Source organism: Mustela nigripes, chromosome 12, assembly GCF_022355385.1.
Source record: "Mustela nigripes isolate SB6536 chromosome 12, MUSNIG.SB6536, whole genome shotgun sequence".
In the NCBI taxonomy this organism is placed as follows: Eukaryota; Metazoa; Chordata; class Mammalia; order Carnivora; family Mustelidae; genus Mustela; species Mustela nigripes.
The window spans coordinates 144,287,260-144,309,121 of record NC_081568.1 but is presented as its reverse complement, the minus strand read 5'-3'; the positions used below and the strand labels follow the sequence as shown (position 1 = coordinate 144,309,121).

The following is a 21,862-nucleotide window of genomic DNA, read 5'->3' as shown; positions in this document are numbered from 1 at the left end:
CAAACTGACGTTTCATTTCTTAAATTGATGTCAGTTTTCCAAACGATACACAAAAATCTAGGAGTTCTTTTTAGTGGAAGTCATTGGAATAGTTTTTTTTTTTTTTTAAAGATTTTATTTATTTATTTGACAGATAGATCACAAGTAGGCAGAGAGGCAGGCAGAGAGAGAGAGGAAGAAGCAGGCTCCCTGCTGAGCAGAGAGCCCAATGCAGGGCTCGATTCCAGGACCCCGAGATCACGACCTGAGCTGAAGGCAGAGGCTTAACCCACTGAGCCACCCAGGCGCCCCTGGAATAGTTTTTAATGTTATCAATTTCCATGTGATCTAAAAAGACCAAACTCACCTTTACAGCGGAAGGTAAAACAAAAGAATAGAGACGAGTAACTCTGAAGTTTGTGAACTAATTTTTTACCAACAACCTCAGCCCCTCTTCTGTAATCTATTATTTTCTTCTATGTGTGACCAGATTCCTTCCACGACCTGTAAAACCCTGCATGATCTGGCGCGGGCCACCTTTCCTGCTTCCCTCTATTTCCCTCCTGGCTCTCCAGCCGCTTGGGTCTCGTTCAGATCCCAGATCCCAGAAGCCAGCATCCCTTTGCATATGTTAGGGGCTTGGTCAGGAATGAGCCTCCCAACCTCCCTTCATCTTATTAGTCACGAACCTTCAGGACACAGTCTGAATGTCAGCTGCCAAGGAAGCCTTCCTTGACCACCTCCAGCGCCATTTAAATTTGGAGTCCCTCCATTCTGCTTTTCCTTCACAACAGATGCCACCATTGGTTATGATCTATTCGTGTGACGATGTGAGCTGGAGGGGATCCTCCCCCACTGGGCACCCTTGTGTCTCTGCCATTAACCAACAGCCCTTAATACATATTTGCTGAAAGAAAGAATCACTGAATACAGATTACCATGTTTGTGTGCCTCCCCCACTAGAATGCAAGCTCCAGGAAGGCTCATCTTTCCAATCTGTGTCCTATTGCAACTCTAGTCCTGATAGAGACGCACTGTTAGCATCTATGTTGCTAAATGGATCCATGAATCAATGCATGCCTATCTAACAGCTCAGTGGGACTCTTTCACAGCTGGCTGGAAGGGCGGAGCAGCTCTCCCACCAGGAGGAGGGCTCAGAAAGGGGATTTCTCCTGGCACTGCCATGACATCACACAGGGACTCTGACTGGGACTACTCAGTCATCCTGCAAACTTGTGTGCATTCATTCAACAGCTTTTTCCTGAAAAAACCATGATGTGCCTGTTACGCTGGTTAAAGCTAGGGCTACAAAGCGAAATGAGACACGGTCCTGGCCCCCAAGAAGCTGGCCATCTTCGAGGGAAGATGAGCCAGTAGAGCCATCACTGAAGTCCACTGTGTATGCTGCACAGTGTGTTACAGGAATACACAGCTCCACAGAAATTAGAGTCATGATTGCGGGTCTTCAGGAGAATTTCCTTAAGGAGGAAACACACCCTTAGCTTAGTTTTCAAGGATGAGAAGCATTGAATTGTAGCAATAAGAAAAGAGGAAGCAGAGCTTTTGAGAAAACAGCTTGAGGAAGGGCACAGTGGTTGGTTTAGGGAACCTGAAGAAAGTCAGTGCGTCTCTAACCATGAGCCTGTTTCAACCACAAGCTAGGAGACTCTCCAAGATCCTGAGTGAGTTGGCAAGCGAATTCCTCCATCCCCACTCCCTCAACCCCAATCTCCCAATGAGAAACTCTCCTTTTGCACAGAGGGCAACACTAAATGACAGACAGTAGGACAGAAGCCTCCAGCATGAGCAATAGCTATGGCGAGCATCTCTTATTAGTCTTCCAGGGAAAATAACTGAGGCTGGTCAAGGAGACCCAGCTAGGAGCAGGGAGAATGCGTTGCATCTGCCACAAGCTGCTCTTCCAAGCATGGGTTCCCTGAGAAACCGGAGCCCAAGGCAAAAGCGGACGAGCTGTCTCTTTGTAGGAAGCTGCAAGCCCAGGGACGTGAGAGTGAGGGAGAAGGGAGTGAGTCCCGGGCAAATGCGAAAGAGGCTGCAGTCAGCCTCTTACTGGTTGTGTGAGGTTAATACTTCATCTTCTGGGATGCCTTCAACAAGACCAAAAAACAGCAGCATCTCAAGGCAGGAGAGAGGAAGGGAAAGGAATTTCTCTGCTGGCTCTTTTCCACTGCCTATGTCCCACGGGGCGAGACCCTGACCCAGTGGGTCATTAAGTCCTCTGGTAAGGAGTGTCTTAGCCTTTCTGGGCACCTAGCAGAAGCCCGAGTGATGCTACATTACCCAGGTGAGCATTTGACATGGGGTTTTGTTTTTTTTTTTTGGCCACCCATTGCTTTTCAGCCCATTTTATATTTGGAGAATGTCCTGATTTCAGAGCGCTTGCTCTCCAAAGCAGTGAGAACCTCCCCGTGACATCTTCGATCTGAGGATGGAGGATCCAGGTTCTGCCAAATCAGACCCACCTCCTGGGGACCTCTAGCAGAAGCCATTGGGCAGGGGGAGGGAGAGGCAGCCCCCTCCGGGGACCACGGCCAGAGGTGCTGGCTGTAGCCTCCAGTGCCCTCCACTGGAGGGTGAGAGCTGGGCTGTCCCCGCCCTGGGACAGTGAGGTGTCACTAGGAACCATCCTGCTGTGTAACGTGCCCGTGGCTCCGGGTCTCGAAGCATCCGAGGCTGATGCTATGGCCCTCACTGAAGCCCTGACAGCTTACCTGAAACCTGTAACAAACTTCTTTTTCTGCTTCAACTAGCTACGGTGGGTCTTGCTTCCGAAATCGAGAACCCTGAAAGATTCGCAGAACCTAAAAATAAATCTGAAGTTGTCTTGAAGTTCTGGCAGACCTCTCACCCACGATCTGCTCAAGTTTACAGCGAGTGGGTCTCATTGATTTCCATTCCACATGTTGTAATCATAGGATTCTGGGGCCTTAGACGCAGAAGGATCCTTTTGGAAACTACTGGATTTGATCCCTCACCTTTGCCTCTGAGCAAATTTTTCATATCGCCACATCTCTCACTCGAGAGAATGGAGTTTCTGCTGAAACAGACAAACAAGGTAATTTATTCTGGCAAAATGTCTTTGTGCCAGTCATCCAACGTGGAGGGCCGAAAGGGCACTCTTGGGAAATTTTATTTGCGTGAGAGACAGGTGAAGGACCTGCAGGCCAGAATCTAATTTAGTAAGACACTTCTGGTAGGAAAAAAAAAAAAAACGGTGACCTATAAATCTGTAATTTTCCTGCAGTATTTAGCGAAACCAGGTCACTATTTCCAGCCCCGAGTTTGTTCCCTGGTCTCTTAGTGTTGAGCTCTGCCACGAATTTCCTTTTGATAAGGTTGATTCGTAAGTTGTAAGGAAAACAAAAATGTAAGGTAAAACTCACCAGAATCTTTGGAGAGTGGGACTCCTTAAAGTAACCACTTATGTCCCAATTGTGTGATACTAGGATCACAAATGATTAAAAGAGCGGTGGTAATGGTTTCCCTTCTTGCCCATTAAGAAGATGGTGGAATTTACTTTTGATTTGGTTTAACTTCGCTCTTGAGGGGAAGGTTTTCATGGCCAATGGCCGCCAGCCATCTCTGCTTTAGAGCTATTGGATTCCCCCAGGGTGGCTGAGGGAGTGAGTGTGGGTGTTAGTTTGGGGTGTGTTTCAGAATCACCAGACTCTCTTTCCCTGCGGTTCTCCTACACTACCCTTTAGGTTAGGATGGCAAAGGAACAGAGTACTCTACTAGGCTGAGGACAGGCTACCCAGAAACATTTATTTTATTTTATTATTATCTTATTATTTTATTTTATTTTGAGAGCAAGGGTGTGCACATGAGCAGGTATGGGGAGAGGGTAAGGATAGAAGGGGAGGGAGAGGGAAAGAATCTCATGTAGACTAAAACCTCCCTCAGGCCTCGATCTCATGACCCTGAGATCGTGACCTGCGCTGAAATGAAGAGTCCTGAGAGCCCAGAAGACTTTTTCAGTGTTTGAAGCAAAAAACCAAACTAAAACAAAACAAAACAAAAACACAAAAAACAAAAACGACCCACAAAAAAAAAAAAAAAAAAAAAAAAAACAACCTGGGGTGGGGGGTGTAAACAAAGAGTCCAGTGCTCACCTGACTGAGCCACCCAGGTGCCCCTGCCCAGAAACATTTAAATGCATTAGCTGGTCAGACGGTCCTATGCCAGAGAACACATACAGAACACACAGACATATTTTTAAAAGATTATTTATTTATTTGACAGAGACAGAGATGACAAGTAGGCAGAGAGGAAAAGGGAGAGGGAGAAGCAGGCTCCCTGCTGAGCAGAGAGCCCGATGTGGGGCTTGATCCCAGGACCCCGAGATCATGACCTGAGTCAAAGGCAGAGGCTTTAACCCACTGGGCCACCCAGGCGCCCCTCACATAGACATATTTTTTTAAAAAATAAACTAAACTGGTACAGGAGGGATACAAGTGAATCATTCTTGCAGAAGTATGTCTAATATATTCATAAAGACGTGCTTCTCTAAAGGAAACCGTTCTGTGATCGCATTTCTGGGAGTATTCTGCCGCTCCGTTCCTCTTTCCCCGGGGCCCCTTGAACAAGTTGGAGGTTACTTGTCCTGGCCCTGAGGGATGTGTATCCCCACTGAGAACCACTTTCAGGAGGACTGGCTGTTCTTCACTGGCGTGGATCCTACCCTCCGTGTGTTGGGCCAAAACCAGACTGAGCAGAATTAACTTAGGAAAAATAGAGGCTAGGTCTTGTCATAGGTGTCCTCCCTTTTCCCTTGATTTCAAGTGGCAATTACTAAGTTTGTGTGCGTGGGATTCTAATTCATCATCTGAAACACTATGCTCGGTAGGCAGGGGTGAGTATTTTCTGGCTAGCTCACAGGCAGGGGCACTGGCTCTCACCAGCAGGCGGTGGTACGTAGACGCCAGGTGTGTACTCTCTGGACCAAAGCAGCCGAAGAGCTATGTACCTTCCCCCACTCTTTCCCTTTCTCCATCTTCTGGCTGGATGCCGACAAACGGGCTGGTCTTGGGATGGTTCTGTTGGAACAGAGTCTCCTCCTTCCCTCACCACCCCCCCCCCCTTGTACGCGGGACTTCACATAAGCAAGAAATAAACTCCCCTGATGTTGCATCACTGAGATTTCAGGGTGTGTCTATTATATTATCCAGCATGTAGAAACTCACAGAGCTACCGGCCTTAGAAAAACTCTTGCGCTTGGGAACAGATAATGTGAGTATCAATGACAGCACCGTTCGGGGGGCTCCCTGCCGCTGCCTGACTCCTGAATCGATCAATACAGCCAATTAGATCTACAAATTAAAACAAACTGTAGCACTGCTCGCTCAGAGGGAAATAAGTGGGGAAACACAACTCCAGTTGGCTCATACGATGAAACACGGCAGAGGGGTCAGAAGGAAGAGTATCCAGGTCCACTGAGAGGGGAAAAGATCTCAAAACCAATAATGATCGGAAGAGGCAAGCTACAAAGGAGTGTGCAGAGGATGATACCGTCCGACAAAATTGTTAAGCCAACAAAGCAACATAATATTGTTCACACTCATATGCCGATATAGTAAAAATACCAAAAACACGTATGGAAAGGGAGCATTTGGGTTGGGGTCAGCATAGGGAAAGGCAAATGGGGTGGGCGGGGAGCTTTAGCTTTAACTGTAATTGTTATTCTTTTTTTTTTTTTTAAAGATTTACTTATTTATGGGGGGCACGGTAGGGGCAGAGGGAGAAAGAGACTCTCCAGCAGGCTCCCCACTGAGTGCAGAGCCCGACGCCGGGCTCCATCCCAGGACCCTGAGACCAAGACCCGAGCCGACATCACGGGTCGGACGCTCAACCAACGGAGCCACCCAGGTGCCCCTGTAACTGTTACTCATTTTAAGAAGATGGGTCCTTAGCATGGTTAGATTATAATGCTGAGGTTTGAGGGGTCCCTCAAAACAGCCCCCTTCTTCCTGCAGAAGTTCTGAATCAAATAAAAGAAAGGTGAAGAGTCGGAATGTTCAACAACAAAACATCATATTTACGACTAAGTTAAACAGATGATGGAAATGTGGAATTCTGGAATTCTAAATACTGAGCCCCCCCCCCAACAGAAGTGCTGATCCAGTCACCAACAGGGCTGTGTCCCCAAAGGGACCCCTACATGGGCACCTTTGAAATTTGGCTTGTTACGTGGCACAAAGCCATGGAGAGATTACGGTCTCGGGTGGCAAACATGCTCTCAAGAGGAAGGAGGGAGCACTGGACAACCGTCGCCATGAGTAATTCTGGTTCGTACACCTGCCAGGGAAGGCAGACACTCTACCTCCCATGACAAAGAGACCAGGACTGTGTCAGTCACTCGGCATCCTTCACAGAGAAGGAGATCTTAGGATGGCAGAAGAATGCACCCACTTTCTCCCCAGCACTTAGCATCTCCTTAAAATCCCAGAGGTGGTTACACAGGCATCTGTTAGATTATTTTCTAGAGTCGTCTGTGTATTTGAAATGTTTCATAATTAAATTTTAAGTTAGAAGAACCCTTCGTGTGGGGGCACCTGGGTGGCTCAGTTGGTTAAGCATCTGCCTTCGGCTCAGGTCATGATTTCAGGGTCCTGGGATTGAGTCCCACATCGGGCTCTCTGCTCAGCGGGGAGCCTGCTTTTCCCTCTCTCTCTGCACCACACCCCCACTTGTGCTCTCTCACTCTCTCTAGTAAGGGAATAAAATCTTTTAAAAAAAGAAGAATGCTTAGTGTCAATGCCTCATACCTCTGCCCAGAAGCCCTCCTCTGATGCCGAGCATTCTTCAACGACAATGCTTCATTTGCGTGATGACCCACAATGAGGGACTAAGGCACAAAGAAGACCAAACCCCTTTGCTGGCATTGCAAAAAAGAGCCTTTCAAAGGCTCTAGAGTTTCATCTAGTAGGTCTGACCACTTCACTTTTGAGAAACAGCCAAATGACCCATAACATTGTCTTGATTCAGATTCAAGTTTAACGGACATTTCTCAGCTAAGAGAGAGACCCCAGGAAAGTGGCTGACTGCTTATGGTCCCCAGAGTGGGCTCCATAAACTTGCTGACCTACTAGCTGTGACAATAGTGGGAAAATTGCTTACCTCTGTTGCCTTTTGTTTCCCTATCTGCCTCATCAGATTGTGTGTCAGGTTTATTTACGTATTAAAAAAATTTTTTATTGGGGCGCCTGGACGTCTCAATCACTTAAGCATCTGACTCTTGATTTCAACTCAGGTCACGATTCCAGGGTCATAGGATGAAGCCCTGCACACGCTCAGCGGGGAGTCTGCTCGACATTCTTTCTCCCTCTCCCTCTGTCCCTTCCCCTTTTGTGCATGTCTGCACTCTCTTTCAAATAAATAAATCTTCTAAAAAATTCAGTAACCTCTTCAACTTCACCCACAACAACTTCTTCCTAGAAACATCGCCAAAGGCAAGGGAAGCAAGGGCAAAAATGAAATGTTGGGAGTTCATCAAATGAAATGCTTCTGCACAGCAAAGGAAACAGTTAACAAAACCAAAAGACAACTGACAGAATGGGAGAAGATATTTGCAAATGACGTATCAGATAAAGGGCTAGTGTCCAACAATCTATAAAGAACTTAGCAAACTCAACACCCAAAGAACAAATAATCCAATCAAGAAATGGGCAGAGGACTTGAACAGACATTTCTGCAAAGAAGACATCCAGATGACCAACAGACACATGAAAAAGTGCTCCACATCACTCGGCATCAGGGAAATACAAATCAAAACCAAAGTGATATACCACCTCACACCAGTCAGAATGGCTAAAATTAACAAGTCAGGAAATGACAGGTGTTGGAGAGGATGCGGAGAAAGGGGAACCCTCCTACACTGTTGGTGGGAATGCAAGCTGGTGCAGCCACTCTGGAAAACAGTGTGGAGGTTCCTTAAAATGTTGAAAATGGAGCTACCCTATGACCCAGCAATTGCACTACTGGGTATTTACCCTAAAGATACAAATGTAGTGATCTGAAGGGGCACATGCACCCAAATGTTTATAGCAGCAATGTCCACAATAGCCAAACTATGGAAAGAACTTAGATGTCCATCAACAGATGAATGGATAAAGAAGATGTGGTATATACATATAAAGGAATACTATGCAGCCATCAAAAGAAATGAAATCTTGCCATTTGCAATGACGTGGATGGAACTAGAGGATATTACGCTGAGCAAAGTAAATCAATCAGAGAAATACAATTATCATATGATCTCCCTGATATGAGAAATTTGAGAGGCAGGGTGGGAGGTTGTAGGGGGCTGGGAGGGGAAAAACGAAACCAGATGAGACCGGGAAGGGAGATAAACCATAAGAGACTCTCAATCTCATGAAACAAACTGAGGGTTGCTGGGGGGTGGGTAGGAGGGGTAGGGTGGTTGTGTTATGGACATTGGGGAGGGTATGTGCTACGATGAGTGCTGTGAAGTGTGTAAGACCTGTACCCCTGAAGCAAAAAATACATTAGATGTTAATTTTTTAAAAATACGTAAACAAATTTTTAAAATTGAAGTATAATCAACATACAATATCCTATTAGTTTCAGGTGTCCACCACAGTGATTCAATATTTTCACACATTACAACACGATCCCTCTGATAAGTGTGGTCACCACCTGTCACCTTACAGAGTTATTACAATATTATTGACTATACTCCCTAGGCTGTAATTTTCATTCCCAAGCCTTGTTTATTTTATAACTGGAAGGTTTGAACCTCATCATCCCTTTCCCTTATTCTGCCTGCTCCCCAAGCCCTCTCCATGGGGTAACCAGCCCCTTGATTCCCATATCCATGGTTTGAGTGAGGTCAGGGTGTACATAAGGTCCCCACACCTAGCAGAGACCAAGCAACCTGCAAACAAGGCCCCACGTTTTCTAGGGTACAGGTGGGCTCTCCTTCAGTGTGTGCCCTGTGGAGAATGCAAAATGTGCCACTCCACGGAACAGGAATCTTTCTAATGCACCGAATACATAAAAAGCCATTTTATGGTATAAAAGCCATTTGGAAAATACGTTTTGCTCCGCGATGAGGACAAATGCCCTTATTTTGCTTCCGTAAAAATCCGAGCCCAATCCTTTCCGTGCAGTAAAAATGTGATCCTCCACTTTGAAATTCTCCCTCAAGTCTGCGTCTGTGTGAAATTCAGAATTCTCGCCATATTTAATATTCTCTGGGTCTGTTTCAGACAGATGTTAAATAATTCACCTGAAGAATATTGAAGATTAGTCAAGACTATAATTCTTTTGGATATTTTGCTTGACATTCAGAACTTCCATTATAAAATCTGGAATTAATTTTTTTTTTCCTATTTGATAACTGCCTGTCTCACTTCACCAGTATGTAAGTTCTGTGAGAGCCTAGAATTTCACCTGGGATGTAATCGGTAGTTAAGAAGTCACTGTTAAGGGTGCCTGGGTGGCTCAGTCAGTTAGGTGTCTTCTTTCTCTTGGGCCATGATCCCAGGGTCCTGGGATCAACCCCCACACCGAGGGATTGTGCTTGCCTCTCCCTCTCCCTCTGCTACTCTTTCTCTCTCAAATAAATAAAATCTTTTAAAAAAAGTCATTGTTGAGGGCGCCTGGGTGGCTCAGTGGGTTAAGCCGCTGCCTTCGGCTCAGGTCATGATCTCAGGATCCTGGGATCGAGTCCCGCATCAGGCTCTCTGCTCAGCAGGGAGCCTGCTTCCTTCTCTCTCTCTCTGCCTGCCTCTCAGTGTACTTGTGATTTCTCTCTGTCAAATAAATAAATAAAATCTAAAAAAAAAAAAAAAAAAGTCATTGTTGAACAAATGAGTGAATGAACAAGTGAATAAAGCAGCAAGGCTTTTACTGCACAACCGAAAAAAAACAATGTATGAAGTAGAAAGGAAGGGCTCTACTTAGGAGCTTGTTACATCAAAATGCATTTTTTCTTTCAATGAATTCCCTTAAATTCTGCCTTTCACTTGTGAAGTTCATCTAGAGCTTTCCACATGTATGGACCTGTGCATTTTATGTTGTACATTAATTTAAATATTTTCAACGTGATATCTGTGTACAGTTGTCCAGTGAACTGGACATGCTTGGTCCTCAGAGGGGATCTGGAAGGGCCCCATGCTTGTTTTCACCACAGCCTTCCTTTGCCCTGGTGTAGGTAATTGAAGGGGCTGTTTCCATCTCTCATTCTGTGTGGAATGTTTATTTAATTTTTTAAAAAAGATTTTATTTACTTATTTGACAGAGAGAGATCACAAGTAGATGGAGAGGCAGGCAGAGAGAGAGAGAGGGAAGCAGGCTCCCCGCTGAGCAGAGAGCCCGATGCGGGGCTTGGTCCCAGGACCCTGGGATCATGACCTGAGCCAAAGGCAGAGGCTTTAATCCACTGAGCCACCCAGGCGCCCCTGTTTATTTAATTTTAGTACTACTGAAAAAGAACTCTGGGGGCACCTGGCTGGCTCTGTCTGCTACTCTTGATTTCAGGGTCTCGACTGTGAGTTCAAGTCCCACACTGGGTGTACAGAGAACTTAAATAAAACTTAAAAAAGAAGCAGAACTCTCTTAGAGGGGCTGTCCAAGGGCTAAGGACATCATTTCTTCCCTACAATAATTCTACTTTTAGTTTTTGCAAAAATATTGAAGAACTACTGTCAGGTGCAAGGGTATTTTCCTTAATGGTCTTTTCTCTATGTTAATAACTTTACATATATTTTTAAAAGATTTTACTTATTTATTTACTTGACAGCAAGAGAGAGAGGGAGAGAGGTAGATAGCACACAAGCAGGGGCAGAGGGAGAGGAAGAAGCAGACTCCCCGCTGAGCACAGAGCCTGATGCGGGACTCGATCCCAGGACCCTGGGATTAGGACCTGTGCTAAAGGCAGACGCTCAACCAACTGAGCCACCCAAGTGCCCCAACTTTACATATATATATTTTTTAAATACAGGATATGGAGCCATAGACAAAAAGCTGAAAGAATGTTCCTGCGTCATTTGCGCTTTCTTCTGAAGGGGGGGCTTGACTTGTGGAGCATGAGTGATCCCAGAGACACAGAAGAGGATGGCAAAAGAAGGCTGCGGTGAAAATAAGCATGGGGCCTTTCCAGATCCACTCTGAGGACCAAGCATGTCCTGTGCACTGGACAACTGTACACAGATATCACATTGAAAATATTTCAATTAACGTAAAACAAAAAATCCACAGGTCCATACATATGGAAAGCTCTAGATGAACTTCACAAGTGAAAGGCAGAATTAAGGGAACTCAGTGCTCAGGGCAATTACAACCGTTTGCTCGGTTTCCCAGCAGTCTGAGGAAGATTAACAAGGAGGAGTATCATTGCTGGTTAAAACACATTTCCACAGACCTTCCCAGTCCTTTGCCTAACTGGCAGGAGAGAGGATGCATGTATCAGAAGAAGGCATTTTGAAAGCACATTCCAAATAGTTCTGCAGACACATTCTTCTGTCCATTGACTGCACTCCAACCACATACTGCTCCTTCAACTAAATGAATGTTCCCTGAAGCATTCTTATCTTCTACCTCGTCCAGTTTTTTTGTTTCGTTTTGTTTCTTTTTCATTTTCTTTCTTTTCTTTTTTTTTTTTTTTAAGTTGTGGGGTTAAAAACCTCGCCAGCTCATTCATTCACGGAACAACTATTTATCAAGTACCGATTTTGTAAGAGAAATTCCAGGCTCTCCCAGAGCTTACATGCTAGTTAGCGCAGGAAGACAGACTGTCACCGAGTCAGTGAGCAAATCAACAAGATCCTTTCAGCTGGTGATGAGGGTGATGAATGACCTCAAATGGAAGGAGGGCTGGAAGATGTGAGGGGGTGGTCTCCAGAGAAAGTAGGCTGGGGCTGAGACTGAAAACGTGAGCAGGAACCAGGGACAAGGGTTGGCAACCAAAGAAGGCCTCCACAGTCAGCTCAGGGGAGCGAGGGGGAGAGAGGCAGGGCAGACTAAGGTCAGAAAAGATGGAGCAGGGTCAAGGAATTTGGATGGCGTGCTAAAATGAGAAGTTGGTGGGTGACTCTAGAGGTTTACTCGAGGGAGGAAAATAATCTGACCTGTGGTTTCATAGCTCACCCTGCAGGCCGTGGGTAGTAGGCAGTAGATCTGTTTTGGCCTTGTGAATGAGGCTAACACAAACTCAGCCAGATCTTCCTGGGCCAGTGACAGGATTCTGAATTTCATTTCCTACCTGTTGCAAATCCAGATGAGTTTGTGATCTCTCTCCTTTGTTCTTCCTCAGCTTTAGACCTGTCCCCTGGAAAGAGCAGAGCCTTTTAGGTAATGATGCTTCCCTTCTGCAGAGAACATGACCATGGGGACCCAGCAGGTGGCCGGAAAGTTGGTGGGGGAGAAGCAGTCCACTGTCTCACGCTCTCTTGCAAATGCATTGGTTGATGTGTCCCGGGAAAGTCATGCTGCAACTTTGCCCCAAACCAAGATTTTTTGACAAAAAATACCCCCCAAAGATTAACCTAAAGTGACTCTGCAGTTTTCTCAGTAAGGAGAGACCTGTTCGACCAGGAGGATTCCCCCCAACACAGGCCTAAGGCATGGCCGAGTGTACGGGATTTTTAAGTGAATTATGATCGGAACACTTGAGGTACAAATGGTGTTGGACCCTCAGTGATGGGGGAGTCTGTTCTCCAAGCCTTCGGTGTGAACATTAACAGCAACAGGGTCAACGGCACTTAGCTTCCGCCACGTACTGAGCCAAATCAGGTGATGGCAAACTTTTCTGAAAGGACCAACTGGCAAATGTTCGGGGCTCTGTGGGCCATGATCTCGGTTGCACCTGCTCAATGTCGTTGTTAGAGTGAGAAAGGAGCTACAGATAACACGTACAGAGCAAGTGTTGGTCTGTTCCAATAAAACTTAATTTCCCAAAACAGACAGTGGGCTGTTGCTTAATCGTGGCTCCTGACTAAGGGGTTTATATCCCTGAAGTTCTTTGATCCTCAGAATCTGCTGGTTGTTACTACTGCCCTTAATTTACAGATGAGGGGCCTGTGGCACAGAGAAGTCATGTAACCAGCCCGAAAGGCACAGCTCACAGGTGGTGGAGCTGAGATTCACACCACGCAGCATGGCTCCAGAAGCTGACAGCCGAGTCACCGTGAGTGTGGCTGGGCCAGGACGAGCCCCAGACTCAGTCACCTCTAGGCTTCCTTTGCAAATTTATGAGTGATGTGCTTTCTTTATCTATAAGATGCCTACCTCACAGGATAACGAGCAGAATGAAATGCTGCGGAATGGAATGGACCAAACAGTACAATGTTTATATCAGCATAGTGCTTTGGGGGAGCTGTCAAGTCATTTCACATTTTTGTGTTCTTTTAGTGTAATATGTGAGCAATAACGGGGGGGAAGGGGGGCGGTCTCTGAATTCCTGGGGACACCTGTGTCTGGCTACGCGTGTTCGTCTTGGCAGTTCATCAAAGAATGGTCAAATTAGCAGCCTGGGATTTTTCTGCTTCTGTTCTTTCCTCTACCCACCTCATGCAATTATTAAAAGGATCAAACAGAAGAGAAAGAAATACAGACAACTGTGGAGAATAAGGAATTTTAAATCTGTAGTATGCAGCAGGCATGCAGGGAGAAACTTGACGCTTCATTTTCTTTCTCTGAAAATAGGGACAAGTGTGTGTGTTCTCTAACAGCTATGCTGAGAGCTCTTTTGGATTTTTTTTTTTTAAGATTTTATTTATTTATTTGACAGAGAGAGATCACAAGTAGGCAGAGAGAGAGAGAGAGAGGAGGAGGAAGCAGGCTCCCTGCTGAGCAGAAAGCCCAATTCGGGGCTTGATCCCAGGACCCTAAGATCATGACCTAAGCTGAAGGCAGGGCTTAACACACTGAGCCACCCAGGTGCCCCTCTCTTGGATTTTAAGAGATTAATCAAAATCCTTGGGAGTTCAAATGTAATCATTATTTTGGAGAACAAAGTTTTTTTGTTTGTTTTGTTTTGTTTTTAATTTTTTTATTTAATTTTTAATTTTTTAAATAAACATATAATGTATTTTTATCCCCAGGGCTAAAGGTGTGTGAATTGCCAGGTTTACACATTTCACAGCACTCATCATAGCACATACCCTCCCCAGTGTCCATATCCCCACCACCCACTCCCCTCCCCCCCCCCCCCAGCAACCCTCAGTCTGTTTTTTGAGATTGAGTCTTTAATGGTTTGTCTCCCTCCCAATCCCATCTTCTTTCATTTTTTCTTTTCTTACTCCCTCAACCCCCCACATTGCATCTCCGCTTCCTCATATCAGGAAGATCATATGATAGTTGTCTTTCTCTGATTGACTTATTTCGCTAAGCATAATACCCTCTAGTTCCAACCACGTCATCGCAAATGGCAAGATTTCATTTCTTTTTGATGGCTGCATAGTATTCCATTGTGTATATATACCACATCTTCTTTATCCATTCATCTGTTGATGGACATCTAGGTTCTTTCCATAGTTTGGCTATTGTGGCCATTGCTGCTATAAACATTTGGGTGCACGTGCCCCTTCGGAGCACCACGTTTGTATCTTTAGCTATACCTAGTAGCGCAATTGCTGGGTCATAGGGTAGCTCTATTTTCAGTTTTTTGAGGAGCCTCCACACTGTTTTCCAGAGTGGCTGCACCAGCTTGCATTCCCACCAACAGTGTAGGAGGGTTCCCCTCTGGAGAGCAAAGTTTTTATGGTCAAATCAACTCCATCTGTGTTAAGTACTAAATGCAGATGGAGAGAAAGACAAGTCAAAGAGAAAGTTTGTTCGGTTACATTTTTGAGCCCCAAAGCTTACCTTCTTTTTTTTTTTTTTTAATTTTGTATTTATTTATTTGTGAGAGAGAGTGAGCACATGAGTTGGGGGAGGGGCAGAGGACGAGAGAGAAACTGTCGAGCAGACTCTGTGCTGAGTGTAGAGCCGGCCCTGAGGCTCCATCTCACGACCCTGAGATCATGACCTGAGCCAAAATCAAAAGTCAGAAGCTTACCTGACTGAGCCACCCAGGCACCCCCAAGGGTCATGTTCTGTATATCATTTCTAATACCATAAGGCTCCCTTTCTAGATAGGTCTATCGAGGAAAAGCTAACGTCTGCAGTGGAAATTGATCTTGCACAGGACTCCTGTATTTCTTTTTCGTATTTTTGCTTTAAGTTTTTATCTTGAGAAGAATTAGAGAATTGCCAGCAGTTGCAAAATATCTATGCAGGGAGGTCCCACATGCCTTTCTCCCAGCTTGCTCCAATGGTACCACCTTGCAGAGCTGGAGTTCTACATCAAAACCAGGACACTGATATTGGCAGAGGACCCAGAGCTTCACCAGGCATCACCAGTGTTATATGCTGGTGTGTGTGTGTGTGTGTGTGTACACTTCTATGCAATTTTATCACCAGAATCAGAATGCAGAACGGCTTCATCAATCCAAGCTTCTTCCCTTGTGCTACCCTTTTATAGCTAAGACCTCTCTCCTTCACAGTTTTTTCAGCCAGTGATTTGTTCTCCATCTCTGTAATTTTGTTACACTTCAAGAGAGTTACATAAATACAGCCAGAGGGTATATAACTTTTTGAGACTGGCTTCTTTCCTTCACAGAATTCCTGCTGCATATATCTGGAATTCATCCTTTTTATGGCTGACTAGTGGTCCACAGTATGGACATAGCATGATTTGTTCAACCATGCCCAGGGAAGGACACTGGGGTCATTTCCAGTATGGGACAATATATTGTAAATAAAGCTACGATGAGTACACATGGGCAAGTTTTTGTGTCAATGTAAATTTTCATTTTTTCTAGAATAAACACCCATAAGTACAGCTGCTGGATGATACCAAGTACATGTTTCATTTTTAGGAAACGGACACAGTGTATTCCCAAGTGACTGGACTATTTCATTTTTATTTGCCTTTAAAGTTAAACTGGGGCTCCTGGGTGGCTCAGTCAGTTAAGCATCCAACTGTTGGTTTCAGCTCAGGTCGTGATCTCAGGGTCGTGAGACTGAGCCCCATGTCGGGTTCCACGCACAAAGGGGAGTTTGTTTAAGCTTCTTTCTCTCCCTTTCCCTCTGCTGGTCCCAGCTCAAATAAATAAATAAATCTAAAAAAAAAAAAAAAAAGTATATGCTAAACATAAAAACTCCTTTGTGAGTTCAACATTAACTATAATACCTATCATGCATATTTGAAGATTTAACTCACTGATTTCTTTGGCTATCTGATAAAGTACAAAATTCATCATATATCAAATCTACTTTTAACTTAAAATTCACTCAGTGGTGGAGAAAAATGCAATCCTCTTCACGTCCCTACTATTGAATACACTTTATGGGATGTCTCTTTATTGATATCATCTTATAAAAACACAACAATCACCACTGCATTCAAAAACCCATTTTTCTCCTCTTTTTCCAAGTGGAGAATATAAAGCAAAGTGAAACCACATTTTTTTTTCTCCCAATATCCTATAGTTTAAGAGCAGAAAAAAACAAGTTCTTACTAGGTTGACTCAAAAGGTACACTTTTAAAAAAAAACTTGATTTTTTTCTTCTTTCTTTTCCTTGATCTCATGTAGGTAGACCAAAAGATCAAACTGTAGAAATTTCTTTTTCTAAAAAAATAATAAAAAAAGAAGTCAGAATGTGCTTAGACACAGGTGTCATTCTCTATAAAAGAGCAAACAGAAACAAGGGCAGGTAGAGCCACAGGATCTCGGGGGCTGCAGGAGAAAAGGGGGTGTCTGAGCTTAGCTGCAGAACTTAGGAGGCAACGGACAAGAACCCGTTCAGAACTCACTGTACGCCCGACACGGTGCCGGGGGGAGAGATGGGAGGGCACAGGACACGGGCTGAGAAGAACAATGGTATCCAGCACCTCTTGTCCAGCTGGGTGCCATGTGGTTCCCCCATGAGGGACAGGAGAGGGACTCAGGCCAGCATATGCTTAGTGACAATGGCCCACATGTGTGTTGACCACGGGCCAAATGCTGGACAGAGAGCTTAGCATATATTACTTGTTCAGTTGTCCCCACTGTCCTGTGGAGCACCTGCCATCATTCCCATTTGACAGATGAGGACACTGAGGTTTGGAGAGTTGGTTAAAATACAACATGTCCTTTGCCACAGCCTGATTTTCCATGGTCACTGAAAATGTCTCTCATCTACGTTACCTGTCCTGTGCCAAGAGTAGAAGGTACATGCCCCCTCATGTAGTTCCACCACAATTGCCCTTGACCTGATGTGACTTTTGGCCAAAGCCTTCTTTGACCCAGACTTATTTCATCGTAGCGTCTGCATACTGAACTCACCTGAGCTCGGAGAAGAAGGAAGCAGAGCCCTTTTCCATTCCAGAAAACATGATCACCTTCACTTTCCATCTTTATTGGGACACAGAACTCCCTTTTTCAACACGTTACACTGGGGAAAAAAAGGGGGGGGGGACAAACAAGGGATTGTTTTGGTTGAAGAAGAAGGTAGAGGAAGGGGGCGCTTGGGGTGACTCAGCTGGTTAATCCTCTGCCTTCGGCTCAGGTCATGATCCTGATCAGGGTCCTGGGATCGAGTTCCGCATCGGGCTCTCTGCTTCTCCCTCTCCCTCCTCTCCTTCTCCTGCTCGTGCTCTCTCTCTCTCTCAGATAAATAAATAAAATTTTTTTAAAAAGGAAGGTGCACCTTACACGCTGGAATGTCCGGGCGCCCACATGGTCCCTTGCACCTGCTCCACACCTGCCCACTCACCCCAGGCTTCCGTAATTCCAGCACATATGTTAACAAGCAGGCATTTTCCAAGCAGTAGAAAGCTGAAGCTAAAGCCATTCATTTGCTCCTAAATTTAATAAAGAATCTGAACATTATTAAGGGCTGGGAGACAGAAGAAAACACAAGAAGAAAAAGACTGCCCAAAATGGGGAACCAGGGTGCTTTAAAAAGACCAAAAGAGGGGTGCCTGGGTGGCTCAGTGGGTTAAAGCCTCTGCCTTTGGCTCAGGTCATGACCTGAGGTCCTGGGATCCCAGGTCCTGGGATCAAGCCCCACATTGGGCTCTCTGCTCCACGGGGAGCCTGCTTCCTCCTCTCTCTCTGCCTGCCTCTCTGCCTACTTGTGATTTCTCTCTGTCAAATAAATAAAATATTTTTTTAAAAAGGCCAGAAAAAACCCCCAAAACAAAACCCCAAAACAAAAAACAAACAAAAAAACCACAACAACTCTGCTTTGCGGCATTGCTGAGATCCAGCCTTGAGGCCGGGCTTTGTGGCCAGAACCCTTTCTGCTGATCTGAGCAGGTGAAATTCTGCGGTAGCTCAAGGTAGGGCACTAGTGGGACAAAACGTTTGCTTGGACTCTTGTACAGGACTTGAAACAGAAAACAAAATGCCTGGGTCCAGATTTAAGAGTTTCGTATGGGACACGAGGTCATTTTGCTGCTCTTGAAAACAAGCAAAGCTTTTAAAGGAGATTCTATTGCTTCCAAAAAATTATTCTTTATTCTTTGGAGGCTTTCTTTCTCTGGCACCATGGGTTTTCTTTCAGGCTCTTAGATTAAAAGTCTATGATAAATATACTCACCATTAAAAAAAAAAAAACAACAACACAAGCTCAACGTTCTACCTTTTCAAAAGAGAGAACTTTTACCCTTGCATTGGGATGTGAGTCTTTGATACTCTGCCAGGATTTGATTTCGAGCCATTCATCATTAGGGTGATATAAAAATGTCCATCCTCTGCTCCATGACCCACAGCTAGAGACATTCACCGGAAAAACTAACAGTACACAAGATGTTTCACAGAGCCCATGGGCGGGTTTCAGGGTCAGAGATTTCCAAAAGAGGAAAATTTCCTAGAGAGTTTCTATGTAAAGATTCGGAGCCAGTGTTTCTCTTTTGACGGTTCTGAGAATGTGATGTCAGCCTGAGCCCAGAGGTCCACCTCCCCAAATCCTTTCAATTAACAGGATATATATTTTTAAAAATAAGTAATGCTTGGGGCACCTGGGTGGCTCAGTTGGTTGAGCAGCTGCCTTTGGGCTCAGGTCATGATCCTGGAGTCCCGGCATCGAGTCCCGCATCGGGCTCCCCGCTCAGCTGGGAGTCTGCTTCTCCCTCTGCACCACCCCCTCACGCTCTCGCTCTCTCTCTCTCTCTAACAAATAAAATATTTTAAAAAAGAAAAAAAAAGTACCACAGCAACGCTAGAAGACAAGAGCTGCCATTGCATGGAGGATGTGTTGCAGACTCCCCGGGAGGCAGAAAGAAGACAGGATTGGATTGATAGAAGACACTGCTGGAGAAGGTTGCCGCATAGATGGGGAGCTGTTCTGCCCGAGGAGGCTCTCAGCTCGGAGATGGTAGGTTCCAGATGTGGGGCAGACACTTAACCGACTGAGCCACCCAGGTCCGCCCAGGATCGACACTTTACATGTGCATGATTTTCAGTTAGGAAATTCCGATTATAATTTATTGACCCCAGAAAAATACATGTACACGTGTATAAAGAGTATGAACAATATGTCCCCTAAGAGAGTGATTGGTTTATGAATAATTGTGTGCTATGTCTGTAACAGTGGGGGGGGGGGGAAACCTGTACTGACTGTAAATATCATGTATGAGCATGTGGTATCATGATAATGTCTTTTTTAAAAGACTTTAAGGGGCACCTGGGTGGCTTAGTGGATTAAGCCTCTGCCTTCAGCTCAGGTCATGATCTCAGGGTCCTGGGATCGAGCCCCACAGAGAGCAGGCTCTCTGCTCAGTGGGGAGCCTGTTTCTCCCTCTTCCTCTGCCCCTCTGCCTGGTTGTGTGCCCTCTCTCTCAAATAAATAAATAAACAAAACCTTTTTTTTAAAAAGGTACTAGAACTATGCCACTTACATTTTTAAAAATTTCAATGACTAGATTTCTAAATGTAGATCTGTAAATATGTATGTATGTATATAAATGGACATGAAGTTGTCTGGAAGGGTGTACATCAAATTAAGAGGTGTTGGCCACGACTGCCTTCTTCTCCAGATATTTATAGAGTTTGAAAATTTTTTTAAAGATTTTATTTATTTATTTGACAGACAGATCACAAGTAGGCAGAGAGGCAGGCAGAGAGAGAGGAGGAAGCAGGTGCTCCTAGAGTTTGAACTTTTAAAACAGATTAGAATTCACTCGTGTATTGTGCACACTTTTTTTCACACTTTTTTTTAAATTAAAGTTTTTAATAATATAGAGTTTCCTCAGAAAGTTAAAAATGGAACTACCCAACAATCCAGTAACTGCACTACTTGGTATTTGTCCCCAAAATACAAGAACACTGATTCAAAGGGACACATGTCACCACTCCCCCATGCTTATTGCAGGATTATGTACAATAGCCAAATAATGGAAGCAGCCCTCGTGTCCACTGACTGATGAATGGGTAAAGAGGAGACAGTACAGATCTGCAATGGAATATTTCTCAGCCATAAAAAAGAAATAAAACTCACCATTTCCGTTTGGAAATTTCTGGAAGCACTATGCTTACAAACACCATGGAGGGGAGTCTCCACCACCCTCTTATAGCACGGGGAGGGCAGACACCCCACTCGACCTTCGCTGGGCTGGGACCCCAGTTTTCTCCATGGTGTGTGGCTGGGATAGAATGGCAAAGTTATGTCAAAATTCTCTGCCTTACTAGGCTGCCCTTTTCCCCATCCTTTGGCTACAGAGTGTAGGCTTTGCCTGGACCTCTGTGTGTCTGTCCCTGCTGGCTTTTCCTGGCCAGATGGCATCTTCAGCGCCAAGGCGGGGATACAGGAGGGCAGAAAGAAAACCCAGGAAATCAAATGCCAAGTTGTTCTGGAGATCCCTACTGCTCAGAGACCATCAGCCTCCTCTTGCCGTCCTTCAGAGTCTTTTATTTTTTTATATACAATGTCTAGAGTTTTTAGTTGTATTTACTGGGAAGGATAGGGAAAAGCATGTCTGTTCCAGCTTCCTAGAAAGAGAAGTCCACTTAGTCCTTTTAAAGTGTTCTCTATTTGGGGGCACCTGAGTGGCTTCCTCTGCTGAGCATCTACCTTGGGCTCAGGTCATGATCCCAGGGTCCTGGGATCGAGTCCCACGTTGAATGCCCAGGGTCCTGGGATTTAAAAAAAAAAAAAAAAATATCTATATATCTATATATCATATATATGTTTATGTATTTTATATATGTTATATATAAATAATAAATATATATAAATATATATAAATATATTTATATAAATATAAATTATACATAAATATATAATATAATATAATATTATATTATATTATACTCTGCTCAGTGGGGAGCCTGCTTTTCCCTTTGCCTCTGTCCCTACCCCTGTGCTTCTGCACACGCAGGCTCTCTCTCTCTCTGACAAATAAATAAATAAATAAATAATCTTTACTTAAAAAAAAAAAAAAGAAACACAGGCCAGATGCATGGATTAAATATACATTAAGACAAGGCTGGGCACAGGACGAGCATTCCTAACTTATCAGCTGGTGATAATTGCTCCATTTCCCAACACCACTGCATTTCACAAACACACATAGAGTCGTAGGTGCCCACAAGCCCACAAGCTCCCTGACCTTCATCACTCTCCTTTGATAAGTTTGGACAGAGGGGACAGGAAGCTAGATCTGTTAGTGACCATGGGGAAAGGGCCGGGAGCGAGATCTCGGAAGAGCAAGGCTGAGCGGGTGGGGGGGGGTGCAGGGCGGGGAGGAGATGGACAGACAGCTGGACAGCTGGATCTAAGGAAGGACGAGGGCAAAATAGTATGTAAGCAAAGTCAAGGTTGTTTTAGATTGAAAATGCCTGGCTGACAGCCTTCTGTTTCCAGCCCCGCACAC

At 44.8% G+C, this 21,862-nt stretch overlaps 1 long non-coding RNA gene across 1 annotated transcript; it reads right to left on the bottom strand.

Moving 5' to 3' along the window:
- Positions 1 to 15,972: 15,972 nt before the first annotated feature.
- LOC132028053 (uncharacterized) lies at positions 15,973 to 17,433 on the bottom strand. The gene is made up of 3 exons (XR_009407341.1): positions 17,331 to 17,433; positions 16,524 to 16,634; positions 15,973 to 16,124 (listed from the first exon to the last, which is right to left on the bottom strand). It is a non-coding gene; the product is annotated as an uncharacterized LOC132028053 (long non-coding RNA).
- Between the last annotated feature and the right edge of the window lie 4,429 nt (positions 17,434 to 21,862).